The sequence below is a fragment of the Phoca vitulina genome, unplaced genomic scaffold, assembly GCF_004348235.1.
Source record: "Phoca vitulina isolate PV1807 unplaced genomic scaffold, GSC_HSeal_1.0 scaffold36, whole genome shotgun sequence".
NCBI classification, from domain to species: domain Eukaryota; kingdom Metazoa; phylum Chordata; class Mammalia; order Carnivora; family Phocidae; genus Phoca; species Phoca vitulina.
This window is the reverse complement of record NW_022589739.1, coordinates 8,931,942-8,947,802: the sequence shown is the minus strand read 5'-3', so window position 1 is coordinate 8,947,802 and position 15,861 is coordinate 8,931,942.

Here is a 15,861-nt window from a genome sequence, read left to right as displayed (position 1 = left end):
CACCCCCACCCTGCATGTCTGCCCTGTCACATGATGTTCCCTGTTAGGGCTCTTCAACAATCTTAGCGAAATTTTTCCTACCCCTACTCCTCAAACAGCTTTCTAAAGAACCCCCAATCAGTCCCAAGCATTTCCTGCACTAGAACCTTCAAATACTAACCTATCTTACCTACTCCAAAATCGTGTCCAAACAGTCCACAGACCTTAGCCACCCCAAACTAATTAGTCCTTTCAGTCCTCCAAACCATGCCAACCAACTAGCCCTACTAAGCCATGGACCCACCATCCATCCATTTCTCAATCCCTCTTCCCACTGAAGCTGTTCAATACTAGTTTACCCAGTGTCCTGGAGCTTCATGCTAATGGTTGCTTTGATAGAGAACGTTCGCTTCATAGGCGTAAATGGCATATTCCTGTACCTTCCCTTTTACCATCCTGTAAATCCCTTAGGATTTACACTGAGATCGTGAGCATTTTGACATTAGGAGAATGCTCAATGGTTGGCCTAACCCTAAATAAAGTACCCTGAGCCCTTGGACATCTGGGTCCTAGAAGTACGCATTGACTCAGAACAGATCGATCCCACAGGCGTGCATCCTCTGGTATACTGAGCCTCTGGACTTAACCCTGAAAGAACTCTGATTCTGGACCACTTGACCCAATGGGCAGATTGATGCCAAGTGGCAATGAGTCTCTGAAGGTATCTCGTTGACACACACAACGGGTAGTAACCCTGTGCACACTAACACCATTTGCTGTGTATTCACTGTTATCATTCAGTATTAAGATGTTAGTATTTGTCAAATATCATGCCAGCACTAGGTGAATAATGTGCACTCCGTGTTACTGGCCTTAAGGAGTTTACATTTTGGTGGGGAAAGCAAAAGTAAATGATTAGTTGCAAAACAGTAGAAAATGAGTGCTGGATCTAGCATTTACTGAGCACCTATGTTGTTTGGTCAATTCATATTACAGAGGGAGCTGGGCTCAGAGAAGTTGAGTACTTAAGGTAGGGAACACGGTAAGTGATGAAAATTTTAATTCGGGTCTGGATTTTTTTTTTTTTCTCTGTAGCCCTCTGCTTCAGTTTCGTGGCCCAATGAAATAATTATTAGAGCGAAAATGCAACGTAACAGGAGCATATTACAAGGATTGACCAGCTCTGTCATAGGGAGCCTGGGAAGATTCTACCCAGATGTGATACCTGAGCTGGCCTTTATTTTGAACAAGGAAATCAGAAAAGGATAAATGGAGCAGAGGAAACATTTTAAAAAGCTTAACCTGTTCAGAACCTAAGGAGGCTAATGCAGGAGGCCGACCATAAGGGCCCTCAGGCTATGGAGATTGGATTTTATTCTAGAAGTGGGAAGGCACTAGATAATTAGGGATTTTAGGAAGATCACCTGGTAGTGGGGAGGAAGGATGGAAAGAGAAAAGCAGGAGGTGGGAAGACCAGTCAGGGCCACTGTGATTGCTCAGATGACTGGTGGTAGTGATGGTGACAAGACTCCGTTTGAAGAGGGTGTTATAAGGCAGACTCAGGAGGGTGTGGAGACTGGTTGAACTTGGGTGGTGAGACTTGTGAGTTTAGGAGGTTGCCTAGTTTCTGATAAAGATGATTGAAGGGATGGTAGCACATGGAAAGCCTGGCTACTCCAGAGTGGTGGAAGTTTAGAGGATACAGAGATGTGTCCAGAATTAAGATTAGAGGAGTAGGTTGGGACCTGTTAAAGCCCAAAATGGAGTCATTTGCCCTCCCCCTCCGAGATTTAATTAGTTTCAGCCTATCCCAGGAATGTCACCTTTTAACAGTCAAATCTGAAATTTCCTGACTAACACTAGTGAGGCAATCTGCATAATGAAAAATCCTGCCATTTCTTACTCCCCCCTCCAAAAGGATATGTCCTGGCCTGAAACAATCGTTTTATTTATTTATTTATTTTTTTAAGATTTTACTTATTTGACAGAGAGAGAGCACCCAAACAGGGGGAACAGCAGAGGGAAAGGGAGAAGCAGGCTTCCCGCTGAGCAGGGAGCCCAATGCGGGGCTCAATCCCAGGACCCTGGCTTGTGACCTGAGCCGAAGGCAGATGCTTAACCGACTGAGCCACCCAGGCGCCTCCAATCCTTTTATTTTGCCGGTCACTTGCCTTACCCTCTTTCCTATGAAGATCTTCCATTTTGTACAACTCCTGGGAGCATCTCTCCTTGCTAGATGGGTTGCTGCCCAACTCATGAATCGCTTAACAAACCCAATTAGATCTTCATATTTACTCAGTTGAATTTTGTTCTTTAACAGACCAAATGGTGAAGTCTTAAATGCAGCTAAGTAATTGCGATGTCTTTGATAAACTGGGGCTGCACCAGATCTTTTTGAGGAAAGGCTGAAGAATTTACTCGTTTGAGTAAAGTGATACTTAACCAGCTGCCAACAATATGCTAAGCAAGAAGTTCTGGTGCCCGCTTAGAACCTGCTGGAGGGGACAGACAAAGGTGATTGCTTTGGGAATGACAAGGCATTGGAGGTCATGGACAGCTTCCAGTTAGGAAGTAAAATCCAAGCTGGAGGAAACAGACTGAAAAAGGAGAGAGAGGAAAACAGCATTCTAAGCACAGAAAGCTGGCAAAGGCTCAGACAGTGTCAGCCATGTGGCTCCGTCGTTGCTGACTCTTGGCTGAGGAGATGTTCGTAAGGAGAGAACACTGTGCTAGGTTGACGGGAAAAGGATGGGACTGTTCTTTTTTTAACAGCCTGTGCTAACATGTGCACGAGTTTATTTTTACTATGAATGTGTGTTCACACATTCTCTTTGTATGTGGTTGTGCATATGCTAAAAACTTCAGAATGTGTCTGGATGAGACAGATAGTATGTGTTATCTAAGTTCTAAGACACCACAGTCCTCTGATTTTCTCCCAACCCCCTTACCAGTCTTTTCTGTGCTTTAGCCTGGTCCTTCTGATGTAGAAAAGATGTTAGGGTTTGAAGCCGATGGCCAAGAAAGAATTCTTGAGATGTCTTTGGTGCAAAAAGGTGGTTTTATTAAAGCATGGAGACAGGACCCGTGGGCAGAAAAAGCTGCACTGGGGTCATGAGGAGTGGCCGATTGTATACTTTCAAGTTGGGGGGTGTGGTTAGGGAAAGTATAAGCCTGCCAGGTGTTTTGAAAATAAGGTTTCCAGGATCCTGAGGGGGCTAGCTATTGTTAGGAAAAGTTCATTTATTACTGTTTGGTAAAAACTCACTCATGAGACCCTTCAGATGTATATCAGTGGGCCATATGCTTGGAGGATGATTGCTAACATGTATCTTAGGGGGTTGGGGAGTAGAGAAAAAGGAAGTTTCCAAAGGAATTTTTATATGTTAAAGTAGACTTACAGGATCCCTGGGGGGCAGGCTAAGATTGCCTTTTGCCCTTAGCAAAGTATTAACATTGAGGCGGCTGAGTTCCTAGAGGAATGTCACTCTGTTTCAAGGACTTGTCAGTGGGCTGTAGGTAGTAAAGAAATTTAATAATTTTTCTTCTGCCTTTGTTTCCCACATCACTTCCTCCTCTGAGCCTCCCTTAAGGTTTCATTTCCCTAGGCTTCCGTCCTGGGCCTCTTCACTGTCTACTCCACACTCTGTGCCGGGAAGATTTCCTAGAATCCTTTGACTGCGATTATTGCCAATTGGTTAAAGATTCCCAATCTTCAGCTCTAGCGCTGGCCCATATTCAGAACTGATTGCAGACTAGTAAAATGGACACCAGATATCTCACCTGGAGGTCTCAAAAGCATTTTAAATTCAACATGCTCCATATTGAACTGATTGTCTCTTCCTCACCCACAAATCACCTCCTAAATTTCCTTTCTCAGGTGATGACACACCAGGTACTCTATTGTCAAAACCAGAAATCTTGGATGAATCCTAGATTCTCCCCTGCCTTTCCACCCTCGTGATTTAATCAATCATGCCTATGAAGGGAGGCTTCCATAAGAACCCATAGGACAGAGTTTAGAGAGCTTCTGGGTGGGTGAATAAGAATGCATCTAGGAACAACGTGCATGCCAGGAAGGTGGTGTAACCCCAAATTCCAGAAACAGAAGCTTTTTTCCTTGAGACCTTTCCAGACCTCAGCCTATGGATCTCTTCACCTGTTGATTTGAATCCTTTAATGTTCTTTAGTAAATCAGTGATGGTAAGTAAACCGTTTTCCTGAGTTCTGTGAGGTGCTGTAGTAAATTGATCAAACCCAAGGAGGAGGTCCAATTTATATATAAGCTGGTATGTCAGAGCACAGGGGACAACTTGGACTTGTGACTGGTATCTGAAGGGGGTAGAGGAAGGCAGTCTTGTGGGACTGAGCCCCTAACCTTCGAATCTGACACTATCTCCAGGTATATAATGTCAGAATAGAGTAAAGTTGTAGGACACTCAGCTGGTGTCTGAGAATTGCTTGATGTGGGAAAATTACCTGCACATCTGGTCGCAGAATTGTTTGATGGGAGTAGTAAGTGCAGAGTAGAATGAAAGTTTGCCTGTTCATCCTCTTTGATCCATTGTCGTCACAGCCCAGGCTAAAGTCCATACTTCTTACCACAGCCTGTAAGGCTTATCATAATCTTGCCTGACTCTCCACCTCCATACCTTACCCTCCCGGCCTGGGCTTCCTTTGCACTTGCTCTGCCCTCCGTCTAAAATATATGCCCCCTTACCTGGCTTCCTACTGCTCTTCCTGTAGGTTTTAGTCCAGGTGTGCCCTCCTCTTGGAAGGTGCCCCTACACCATGAGTGCATGACATGCTCCTATCTTAGCATTTATCCCACCGTTTGGACTCATCTGTTTACTCTCATTAAAAAATAAAATTCAAGGGTGGGAGAGGGGGAGAAAAATTCAACTGAGTAAATTTTAAAGATCTTATTGGCTTTATTCAGTGACTCAAACCAGGTATCATCCCATCTACCAGATAGAAGGGAGCTCTGAGGAGCTGTACAAAATGAAAGACTTTTATAGGCAGAAGGAAGCGAGAACAAGGACTATACTAGTGGACTGATGGATGGTTGTGGCAAGGTCGCTTTCCTTCATGGGATGGCAGGGGTCTATGAGGCCGATTACCTCACTAGTGCTGACAAGGTGATTCTTGGTCTGGTTTACAAGTCCGTTTCTGGGAGAGGCTGAAACTGTAATGGAGTCTCAGTTTAGTGATTAGCATATGCTCAAGTGGGCCTGGCATAAGTGACTATTTTGGGCCTGTTCTGTTTCTAACACACTCTATAGGATCACAAGCTCTGTGAGGGTCAAGATAGTCTATCCTGTTGATTGTTACGTTCCTAGATCCTAGAGCCAACCTAGACATGATATCTTCTTGATAAATGTTTGTGACATGAATGAAGGAATACTTGGTGGCTTGCAGGATAATTACCACAAGGCACTGTGGACATGATCATTCATCAGGAGTCATCAGGATCCTTTGGAGAGGGCCTGGAGGGAGGGAGCACAGCAGACATTAGGTTATTTGTTTTACTCATTTATTCTACAAATATTTAATGATGCCTGCTCTTCACCAGACATAGTGTTGGGCACTGGGGATCTAGAGGTAAATAAACTGCTCTCTGCCCTCTGTGGGTTTCAGTCTTACAGAGGAGATGCACAAAAATCAGCAATCGTGACAAAATGGAATACTTGCTATAAAAGAGATAGAAACAGGTCTTGGGAAGACACAGTACAGAGCACGTTTAAATCCACCAGAGGGTCAGAGAAGGGAAGAGACATAGGTAAGTGCCTAGGCACAGAAGAGGAAGAGCTTTGAAGGAAGAGGGATGAAGATCAAAATATTACTCTTAATTTTACAATGGCCCGTATATGGAGTGTTGTGCTTCCAAAGATACAACAGCCTAGAGATAAAATATAGTAGCAATAACAGCCACAAGACAGTATCTCTGTCACCCAGCTCCTGCCTTCGGCGCGGGGGGGGCGGGGGGGCGGGATACCCGCCTACAGATCCTCCAGAAAGTCGTCTGGGGTATCTTACAAGTCTCTGAACTTGGAGTCAACTTTGTATTTTGAAATTTTAACTGGATTTTACAAAATAATTTTTTAACAAAATAATTATCCATGTCATTAAATCTTTAAAAATCTTTAATTTGAATAGTTTCGTAAGTTTCTATTATGTAGACAAACTCTAATTTATTTAAACAATTTTTTAGTATTGAACATGTGGGCTGTTTCCAGCTTTGTGCGAATATATCATTCCATGCTGAACAGCTATGTGCAAACACGAGTGTCTTGACTTTCTATTTCTTTAGAATAATTTTTGTCCTCTACTCTGTGTGGCACATTGTCACCTGGGAAACCCACACAGTGCCACCCAACCTCTGCATGTGAAGGAGACCATTATGAAAGTACATCTCCAGCTTCTGCTTACCCTCTTTCTACTGTAGAGGGAGGGAGTGGAAGCTGAGAGGGGACCAGAGAAAATATGATTCCTCTGCCCTCCGTGGGTCCATAAATGCCACAAATCTCTCCTCCATCAGCCTAAACCAGAGTCCCTGTGAAAACTCAGAGTAGCTTTGGAGAGCAAGGGATTCTAGAGATGTGGAAACCTCAATGTGGTTCCCTTTTATCAACCCCAGCCTATCTGCTCTCCTGAGCCTACGGGCTGCTTGTGTAAGAAAGTCTCTGGGCTCTGCTGGAGTCCTGGGAGAGATTACTTTAGGGCTCTGTCCCTGGTGGGCCAGGGAAATCCTGGCAGTCTGGTACAGAGGCATCTCTAGCAAGGGTGTGGCCCAGTGATCTGTGGACCCTTGAGGGAAGCAGGTGTGGGCTCCTACTGGATTCTTGCTCTGGCCAGGAGTAGTTGAACAGGTAAACTGAGTCTTCATGTTCTCCTGAGACTAGGTGTATGAGGTGAGGGCTTCAGCAGGGGATTGGCATCTTGCTTGGTTCTGCCCGGCCCATCCTGGATGGAGAGACCATTTTACCTTCCAACACCCACAGAATAGCTAACAGCCAGACCTAACCCCAACAAGCCTCACTTAGTCCTCCTCGAAGAATCAAGCGATCTGTTTACTTGGCACAGCTTATTACTATGGTATCAGGTTCTAGCAGAGCTGATGAAGAAATTAGCATTTCTACCACATACTAGCCATGATCAGCATTTCCAGGAATGTTCAAATAGGGCCAAATCGCTGGAACGGCGTTGGTTCTCGTTGCAGTGTTCAGGAATCCATGCATGCTCGGTTATGCAAGTCCTTACAGGGCTAACAGAATTCCAGTTTTCTCCCTCTACCCTGGTGTGTCTCCCAGAAGGGAAAATAATTGCATTTGGTGATGATCTAGGCTGTGATTAGGATGATCTGTCTGGTCTGTCCCGGTCTATCTTCTGCCTCATTGGGGTTGCCAGCCCCATGCTTATGTTTCTGTTCCGTGTTGATGGTCATCAGTTTTATAATGGTCTCTGTCCCACTATGCTGGTCCTCCTGTCTGTGGTGGTAAGGAGCACAGCTCTATCTATGCCTGAGGCCTTCTGAGTCATGGCCACTAGAGGACTGCCTTGCACCACTTAAAGGCCTTTGGTTTGCCAGTTCACATTCCTTGTTCCTGAGTTTTCCAAGGGCCGCACCTTCTACTTTGGAGGGGCTAGATTGGTGCAAAATGAGTGACCAAAGCTTCTAGAGATGCTTCACCTCCAGGACCACCTTTGGTCACCTTTGAGCCACAGAGTGATGACACCAAAATATCATACTCTGTCCCCACTCCAAAATCACTCTAAACACATACTAGTTTTCAAAACATGGTTTGGAAACACAGTTTTAAGTAAAACTCCTAGGGCCCGCTCCCTTTCTGGTCAGATTATAAGATACAAGCCCTCTATACAAAAGTACTGGAGCTGCCACTTCCCAGGATAGACCCTGGCCCAGGCCCTAAAGACCAAAATGAGGTTTCTGGGGCTTTCTATCCAGGGAAGGGGTGGTGCCAGAGCTAGTGTATAGTCCTAGGACCCCTATAAAAGAACATGGCCTTTCTACATGGTACTAGAGTTTTTGGCAGGTGAGTGAGGGACCCTCACCAAACTCTGGAGGTTGGAAGAAGGAGAAGGTGCAAGGCAGGGTGGTGGTAAGACTGCTAAGCTGATTTGAGGGGGCAAGAGATGGATTGAGGTAAGGGTTAGCTAGGGATGGAAACCCCAAATTTAGACCTAAAGATTGAGCTGGAGGGGGAACATACTTAATTTGGGTCCCCTGAAAGCAGAACAGGGACTTGGGGGGAAGGAGATAGTTTATGTGGAAGGTGATCTGTATTAGAAAAAGTACCACGACCTTGGTGTCTTTTAACAGTAGACATTTATTCTCTTAATTTTTGGAGGCTAGAAGTCTGAAATCAAGGTGTTTGTGGGACCATTCCTCCTCCGAAGCCTCTAGAGGAGTATCCTTCCTTGCCTTTTCCAAATGCTGGTAGCCCCAGATGTTCCTTGGTTTATAGCTGCAGCGCTCCCGTCTCAGCCTGTCATCATATGGCCTTCTCCTTGTGTGTCTGTGTCCACATTTCCCTCTTATAAGGACACCAGTCATATTGGATAGGGCCCACCCTAATGACCTCATCTTAATTTTATTACACCTGGAGAGACCCTATTTCCATGTAAGGTCATATTCACAAGTGCCAGGGCTTAGGACTTCAACATACTTTTTTGGTGGGGGATACAGTCAACCCATAATATGATCCAAGAAGCAGAAGTGAATGAAGACAAGGCAGGGAGGAAAACCAATACAGTGGAAGGTTTTAAACTAGTTGTTTCCATGCCACTGAGAACCCTTTAAGGAACTGTGTAAAATACCACTTCGAATTTTTTTTTTTTTTTTTACCCCTTCGAATTCTGAAAGACTTGAAAACTGGGACATTTAACCAGTTCTCCCATTGGTCGAAGAATTTCTCAGGAGGTTAACTTCTTCCTACTTGTAGGCTCCATTCGTGGGTGGGCTAAGTGTCCTTTCTTGGCTGGTTAGGAGAACTTGAGATGACACGAGAGCAATGGGCACGAAACTGTCCAAGTGTGCAGAAGTCAGGACAGGGCACCGAGAGTGTCTGCAAAGGTACACTCCTTGCGTTGCTGAGACTTGTTCCTCCTCCACTCTGTCACGGACTCTTGAAGGTACTGGTCAGCTACATGCTTTTTTTTTTTAAAAAGGATTTTCAACAGGAGGGTGTTAGTGGAATAAACTAGAGTTCCCCTGCTGCAGCTACTTCTAAGGCACAATTAATATTCGTCATCTCCTTCCCCCGCAACCCCAACATCAAAGCTGGTCTGGGCTGCTCATGCCGAAGGGCTGAGCCCTTGTCTGCTTTGCCGTTACCAGGCTTTGTTGGCAGTGATTGCCTAGTTACCGTCATCCCCAGCGCTGAAAGCATCGAGAGACACTCCAGCACACACGTTTCAGATGAATCTCCCCTGATCCCATTATGCAGCAGCATCCTTAGCTCCTCTGGACAGTCAGGGATGATTGCTCCCTTCAGTATAATAAAACATTTTTTACCTGATGGTCCACTGCCTTGAGGAGCCCGAAGTGGAAAAATCCTGTGTTAACCAGTAGAAGACGTCCCCCCGGAGAATCAGGATCTCTAATCCAACAGAGCCAGCCACAGAAATGGGAAACAGTTTCTGTAAAGATCTCACCAGAGTGATGATGAAAGGAGCCAATCCTATTTTCACCCCTTGGTTACTTGGCCCTGTGTATTCTAACTACGGGGACATCGCACTGTATGTGACCTGATTGTTTAATGCATATACTACATTCTGGAGGACAGTGATCTCTTCCATAGGATGTCACTCCAAAACTGGCTCCTTAGCTAAGCCTTTAATTTAAAAGGCCATTCCCACCTTCTACCCTTTGTTTCCAGGTAATGAAGTACATGGTAAGACCCCTTGTTTTACAAAACCATTGTCTCACACATCCTTTACCATAAAATACACCCTTTCAACTAAGACTACACTATACAGAATTCCAGGTTGATAATTAGATACTGGAGCCCCTGGAGAAGCACTACAAGCATAAATCCATATTCCAAAAAGATTTCAGTTCCAAGAACACATTGCTGCCCTCTGCAGGGTGGGAAGAGTCTGATGTAATCAGCTTACCACCAAGTGCTGGGGCAGTCTACTCAAGGAATGCAACCATAATGAGGGTCCAGCCTCTGAGAGTGCAGGTTGAGCATTCAGGAGCAGCAGTAGGTAAATCAGCATTGGTGAGGGGGACCCCGTTTGGCGGGCCCATGCAGAGCCTCCATCTCTGCCACACCCCGTCTCCATTCATGGGCCCATGCACTTGGTTGGTTGAGACAGAAACCAGTAGACAAGTCATTGTGTGTACCTGGCTATTGACGCTTCCTCTGCAGCAGAAGCTTTCCAGTGAGCACTGACATGACACTCAAAGGTCTGCGTAATCAGACACCTCTCCTATTTGTCCATCCATGCACCTTTTCCCCAGGCTTCCTTCTCTGCTATTCCAATCTTGCTCCATCCAGGCCTCTGACCAACCGGTTGAGTTATTCTCCACTGCCCAGAGGCCCGTGTACATTCTTGCCTCAGGCCATGCCTCCCTACATGCAAAGTTGATGGACAAGTTTACTGCCCACTAGGAGGATTTCCCTCACCGCTCGCCTTTAGAACTTGTCCTCAGTGGGTATCTGGTATGGCCACAATTCATTTTTGTTTTGTACCATTGTATGAAGTCAACCCAAACATACTCCAGGCTCAAATTTTTTTCCTCCTATGACAGTGGTTGTAGGGAACACCCCCACAAGCAGGAATATGAGCTAAGGGAGCAGGTGGGTGCAGCAGGGCTATATGGCATAGAGTCTAAATCACCTTTTCACATGGCTCACTCGCTGCTCTCTGGACCTGCCGGGACCCAATCCCAAATGTACTACTATCGTCATACAATGAACTGCCCACTTAAGACTGGTGAACTAGTCAACATAAATAATCCAGTTTATGACTGGTGGCCCAGATTACAATGGGCATTTCTAGTCATATAGTGTCTTGATATCCCATTATCGGGTATTCACAGGCTCTGCTTGGGCCCAGCACACCATGAGCTGCTTTTTCAGATATGAGTCATTCTGTGCTGTAGAAGGCATGGCTTAGCTCTCAAGCCTAAAAGATCTCCTACTGGAATTTTCCATAGACTCCACACAGTGTTCTTGTCTAATAGGGACCTCTGGTGCTAATGGACCGTCACGTCATAGAAACAAGAGTTAGGACAGTTGGCACCTCCTGATACTTAACAAAACTTCACTGCATATACAGTTGGACTCCTGCAATTGCTTTTAAAATCTCTACCATGAATTTTAAGAGCCTTTTGGTGGTGATAGTGATGGTGGTTTGTTTTGGAGCTTAATGGTTGAACATTGACACTGATTTACAACCAGCTGAGCCCTGCCTGGCCCCTTGCTCAGGTTTCCAAATAGTCCAAAGCAAGCATCTCCCAACCCAATGAGAGCCATAGTTAGCAACTGTGGGACCACATACCTGGGAATAAATAAAGGCCTGTTCCTGCCTTAGACAGCAGAGTCAGGGATGTTAAGAACAACTATCAATTTGTGTGGACTTTTTAGATCTCTATCTCCACCCTCATTGTTCACATATAGAAAGCCCTGAGGACTCAAAGTAGGGTTGAGAGGGTGTTCTTGTCGTCCTGTCATTATGTGTTTGGGATGGAGAAGAAGGGAGGTGGAGGTTAATGGATGAGACTATATTGTGGTTGTTCAGTTGGGCCTGTGAGGGTGAAGCCACACTCTGAGTGCGGGAGTGGGGATGGCCCATCACATTAGTGATGTCATTCAAAGTGCCATTCACCTGGAGATGAAGCCCATCTCTCAGAAAAGAAATGGGTATCATCCCCTCTTGACGGTGGGCATGCAGGTGTCAGGATGTCTAGGGAAGAAATCCGATAAGAGAGTCTGCCTTTTGGAATCAGACTATAGACATCTGCAAATGGCCAGGTGAATGGTGCATGGTCCTGGACCCTGCATTTGTGCATTTCATGCGATGGCTTGGTTTATTTTCCTGTTGTCTTTCCTCTAAAATTAATGAAGTCTTTAAAGATCTAGCCTGTTCTAGCTACACTAAGAGAACATAGGGATTGTGTCCGCCAGGACCAGAGTGTTAAAGGGGAGCATTGCCTTTTAGGGCAAAACGTGGGTGGTAGCAATGGGACTAGAAACTGCTGGGAAAATGTGGGCCTTAGGGGCACAGTGTAGTGTGCACATGGTTCTGGCCAGCAGTGCTTTCTTCCAGAGTCTTACTTTGGAGGGTATGGAACTTGTTGTAGTATGAGGGGTGGTTTCCCTTTAGAGCCTTCCACCTCTGTTACTCCAGAGGATTTTTCCTTCCAGGATTTATTCTCCAGGGACATAGGCTCCCAGGTCCCTGTTCCTCATTTTGCCATAGTGACTCTTGGTCCTAAGTCCCAGTTTTGGGTTTCTCCATTGCTTATTTGCTCTCCCAGAAACGTGCTAGACAGTTTGGCCTCACATGGCTGAGGGATCCCACCTTGCTATGGGGGATCCAGGTAGCCTGGACCCTAGGTCCAGGACCAATATCTATAGCCCATCTCCTTTTATTTGGGGTAGTCTAGAAGGCCCCCCCTAATACGCCGAAGGATTTCCAAGAAGGGCATGTTCTCTTGGTCTCCTTTGCATTCCTGCTCCTAACTTAATTCTCAGTCTCCAGCTAGCTGCTCAGCTTGCTGCCCTCCTCCTGCTGCCCTTTGTCCCATGTGTGGACCGTGCCCTGCCTGCCACATTCCCCAAGCATCATTCCGAAGAGGGGGTGGTACATACACATCAGACTTCTGCTGGAGGTTTGGGGCTGACAGAACAGCACCACCGGAGAGCAGAAGCCAACTTAAAATAGCATATTAGATATCTTTGTTCCTCAGGTTCTTTGCTCAGCCCTGACTAGGAGTTTCTTACCAGCTCTTTTCCTTCTCAGACTCTAGCCCTCTGCCCTTTCACCTTCTCTTCTTACCCAGCCTTCCTCTTTCTCTCCCAGCTCCAGCCTTTTTTCCAGCCATCAGTTAGCCACCAGAGGACAACTCCTACCTTCCTGTTGCTTTACTATGCAGAGCATTCGAGTTTCCTTATTGCAGCTCTTCTGTGTAAACTAAATGGGACCCTTCCTCTCACATCCAAAAGACCCGTTATTCAGTGTTCACGGAAAAAGAACCGGCTCCTCTGAGATGAATTCTGCCTGTCTGGTTATCTGTGGTGTAAAGCAACAACCGTTTTTATGTCCTCACAGATTTTCTGGGTCAGGTCAGGGCACTCACAGCTGACTTGTCTCTCTTCCATAATGTTTGGGGCCTCCGCTGGGAAGACTCAAGCATCTGGAAATGACTTGTAGGATGAGGGGTTGTTTTCTGCCGAAGGCTTCTTTCTTCTATGTGTGGTGCTTGGGTGATGTGAAGGCTGGGCTCAGCTGGGACTGTCAACTGAAGCATCTATGTATGACCTTTCCTTGCAGATTAGACTTCCTCACAGTACAGTGGCCACAGGGTAGTCGAACTTCTTATATGGGGTCCCTTCCAGTAAACTGAGAGGCCATTTATTACTTAACTTCAGAAATCACATAGCGTAGAGATTCACGGTGAGGTATCACAGACCTTACTTCTCAATGAGAGGAATGTCAAAGATTCAGCGACGATGCTTTAAATCTGCCACAATCTCCCTCCCACAGAATGCTGACACATGGCTCCTGCAATTGATAAGGGTCAAGGGTCCTTTCCTCTGGGGCTTTGATAAGCTCTTCCATCTGCCTAGCCCAGAGCTTCTCCAGGGATCATCCCAGAATGTCTAGGATGTAGCTTTTCCACAGCTCTCAGCCCTGGCTCAGGACACCTGACTTTGGGCTTCTTATTTGTACATCTAGGGGTGTCAGGATTTGGAGGTGAGGGTCTGAGAGTCCAGCACACCTGCTATTGGCTCTTCTAGCTATAGAACTTTTGCCTTGTGCCAACTACCTGGTTCCCCGATGATGTAGAGTATGTGTTTATTACTCCTGCCTGCAGTGGCCTCACCAAGGCAGGCTGCAGGGGCCAGGCAGCCCGTACCCAGTGTCAGCCTTAGGGGGTCTCTGTGACTCCTGGCTCTGAGCGAGCATGGCTTAGAGTGGGTGATGCAGGACCTTTTTTGTTGAGGGTGTCTCCTTCTTAGATTCTATTGCCCTTCCATCAGTCCTTTGGAGAAAGAACATCCTTGGACACTTATCTAATACGAGTCAGCAGCTATGGGTTTTGGTTCTGCAGTGTCTGTGGGAGGTCCCACAAACCCCACACATTCTCCAGATAGGGGCATTCTCCACTCGCCATTACCCAAACAATGAAATAAGGCTTCACACACTTGTAACAAGTTGATTCTGGAGTCTCAATCTACCACTCCTGAGGTTATGGATATGCCAAGATGTGGTTCAGAAACAATGGTTCTCTTTGGGAGTCGGTCCATTTATGTCAGTCTATAAACCTCGCAAGGGAGTGACCGTTTCTGCTTGCTATTATTTACAGCCTTTTGCTGAGGACCAGGTCCTTGGTAAATACTGGTTAATGATGCATTTGCTCAACTCTGAGGGCCATGGGAAACCATGGGTTAGAGAGATGACTGTTGCCTGGGGTGGAGAACTCCAAAGCTGCAGGGACCAGTTATAAAAGTGAAAGAAGCTGGCGGGCTGGGGCCTGAGGCCCATAGGAGAACACATGCTCCTTGTAAGGAGGGCAGCCACTTCTCGGCCCTATGCCTGCCATGCTGCAGGCAGGTCCAAGGGTTGCCAGATTTGTTTAATTTTCAAGAGGGGACAAAAAGTCCAATCTATTTAATCTCTCCATTAAGTGTTGTCAACTTAGTCAATGAAAAACAAAACCACGTTTGTGGGCTGGATGCAACAGGGGTGCTGCCACTTGGAAGCCTGTAACCCACAGGTTCACAGCGAGTCTGGTTTCACCGAGTTGCCCCTGATCCTTGGATTAGTGGAGTTCAACGGCTACTGCCCAGTGCTCCCCCTTCAGGGAACGCGGACACCTCCACTCTTGCCCCTGGTCTCAGCCTCCCCACAACAGCTGCACCCAAAGGTCCTTCTTAGGCTTCCACGACCTCGGCAAGAAGATTATACCTGTAAATCCCCACAGCCAGCAGCCCAGGGTGGGGGAAGGGAGGGGAAGGAGGGGCCGGCCCCTCTCCCCAGGGCCTTCCCTGGGTCATCCACCGCCAAGTATAGATGAAGAAGACACTCTCCGCTAGTTGAGCCAACACAGCTGGATATTTTCCAAAGTAATTTTAGTAGTAATGAAGGGAAAGCACAAAGAAAATAAACAGAGCTGGCCTAGAAATGGGTGTGTTCTCAGAGCTTAGTCCTCCGAACCCAAGGGGGCCGCTTTATGCTAAATAGGGCCAAGGGAACCGGGGGAATAGGGAAGAAGTGGGTTTTCATTTGGGTAACGAGGGGGCTGAGTCTCGACACTTTTAGGAGAGGGGGAACTCCGGTAAAGGACTTACGTGCTAGGGGAAAAGGGGCTGGGAGGTGGCCGAGGTCCTCAAAATTCAGGGGTGAGTATTCCCATTCCTGAGAAGGAGAGTAATTGAAGTGGAAGATTGGAGGGAGTGAATGGCTGTGACTCCACGCCAGGAAGGGGGAGGCGTCTCTGCAGAGGGGGCCCGAGTACGGCGAGCAGAAGAGACGGCCTCGTAGCAATCCCTGTCCCGGGAAGGTTTGAAAGCTGCGGTGCCCTAGTGACGCCGGAAAAGATGGAGCGGTTGCCATGGCGACGCGGAGCACACATCGGAAATAAATAAATAAGCCGTCCAGGCTGCCGCAGCCGCGCCCCCGCGGGACTGG